Genomic DNA, 2,405 nt, shown 5'->3' on the forward strand with positions numbered 1-2,405 from the left:
ACTACAACACAAAAAAAACTTGTCTGACCTTTATTTTCATATCTAAATCTAATATTCACCTGAAAAAAGATCGATCTCGATCGATGTAAGCGTTTACACCAAAAAAAAAAGATCGATTCAAATAAGATCGATCTTTTTAAAACCATCTCTTGAGGTAGACTGTATAAGTCTGATTGAAGATCGATCTTACCCGTTTACACTGGATCAAAGATCGATCTTAAAAGGATCGTGTCGATCGATCTTTTTTGTCATTGTAAACGGGGTCTTCTTTTAAAATCTAGAAAAATAGGCCTCTTTTATGATGGTTTAAGAAGGGCAGGACTGATGAATTACCACAAAACTATTTATGTAAAACAAATATCACAGACACGCATCAACGACAATTAACCACTTAGCTACCAGCTACTCACTTTGGACAGGCACATTTAAAATGTGGCGGGGTTAAGGATTATTCGAAAAGGGCTTAACTCATCAGATCGATGCGTAGTACACAAACTTTTAACACTTACGTGACAGGGTATTTATACATCCCCCACAACAAGAAAAACACGAAGTACAGACCTTGGGTTGAAGACATAAAACATTGCTCAGAGCACAAAATTCATGCTTCAAACATGAAATCCAGCATTTTGAATGGTTGATTGGATTGTGAGAACAAAAAACTAGCTGACTCGAAAGTTTGATGACTTCAAGGCCTGAGACTATTCGCAATTATTGACAGCTAGTTCAAAGAAATAAAAACTAATTAAAATCATGCACCAGTATCGAAGACTATGTGTGGCATTCTTGTCCCGCGTGTGTCTTTGTAAAATGATTTCCTTCCCCTTGCTTATTTACTATTGGCCATGTCTACCAATCATTGGTTACGGTCGGATTTGGCCATATTGGACCCCCTAATATTGGTGTCGCACAAATGTTCAATACACAGTATATATTCTGTATTTCATAAAGCAAATCATTTGCTGACCCCGCCAAATTTGTTGAAATTAGTCTTAAGGTTGACCCAATCACTATACCACCGCTTCTAAAAAAGTAGGGGTAAACTATTTTACATCTATCCGTCCGTCCGTTAGTAAGTTTGTCCGTCCATCCCATGAATATTTTCGTTGCATTTTTCTCATGAACTACATTACAAGAATTTCTGATATTTGGTTTTAGGATTTATTGAAGTCATCCATACCTAGTCATGTGTTTTCAGATTTATCACTCAACAATTTCCTGTTAACCGAACACTTTTCAAATGATACCCAAGTTAACTTTTCGTCACATTTTTCTCATTGATCTACCAAACAAGGATTTCCCAAATTTGGTTTCAAGGTTTTCCGTATAGTGCTTTTTCAGATTCATAACAAGTTTCTGTAAACACCAAAATTTTTTGCGGAGGTATCACCAGTGAGCAGTAGTTCGCACTTTCACTTGTTGTTCTTGATTGATATGCTCTTTATAGACCCTGTAATTTTGAAAATGAAATATTCTATTCTGTTCTATATTATATACAGATTTCGAATTGAGTATATAGAAAGTTTTCGAACTACCTTTATGTAATATATACGGAGTTATTTCCTAAAATATGTTAAAACATATATTTACGTAATAAAACAGACATATGACAAATTTTATTTTACCTTGATACCCTAATACTTTATAAGTGTCAGACTAATGGGTTGTCAGAGCAACGGGTTGTCGGAATATAGGGTTGTCGGACTAACGGTTTGTCGGACTAATGGGTTGTCGGACCAATAGGCTGTCGGACTAATGGGTTGTCGGAATGATGGCGTGTAACCAACGAGCCAAGTCTCTTTTAGTCAAAGTAGTGAATGGTATATTGCAAATACATCGTCACATATATGGTCCAAGGACACAGTTATCGTCCTTTGGTTTTCGTTGTCTACGAATATAGTCCCTAGTGTAAACAGTGTATAACTTGCATGTTTTATTTGATACACTTTCCCAATTTATTTCTTGATATTAAATGCATGAAATATTAAGTAGGAGGATGTAGTTACATGTTAAAAAAATTTGGGTGCTGAATCTTTATGTTTAGTAGTGATTTGGTCCAGTGTAAAAAGATCAAATTTTAGCACGTCTGAAGCTGTCAAACTGAATTTTACACCCCCTAAACACAGAATTGTCAATATTTTGAGTTAGAGCTGGTAGAAGTTTCTATAATTTTGATATTATTTGTCTCACTGGTAGTACACTACACTGTAAAAATCTTTTTAAGAAAGAGCAGGTGCGATTTTTTTAATTTGAATTTATTGTCGAAATGAAATGCACTACGAAATAACTGTGTTCTCGGGCCATATACGGATTTTTTTAATGTTACACAATAACATATTATTGTATATTAAAGCTTACATATATAGCTATGTATTTCTAATACGTTTTCATTATTATTATTTTAG

Source organism: Mytilus edulis, chromosome 1, assembly GCF_963676685.1.
Source record: "Mytilus edulis chromosome 1, xbMytEdul2.2, whole genome shotgun sequence".
In the NCBI taxonomy this organism is placed as follows: domain Eukaryota; kingdom Metazoa; phylum Mollusca; class Bivalvia; order Mytilida; family Mytilidae; genus Mytilus; species Mytilus edulis.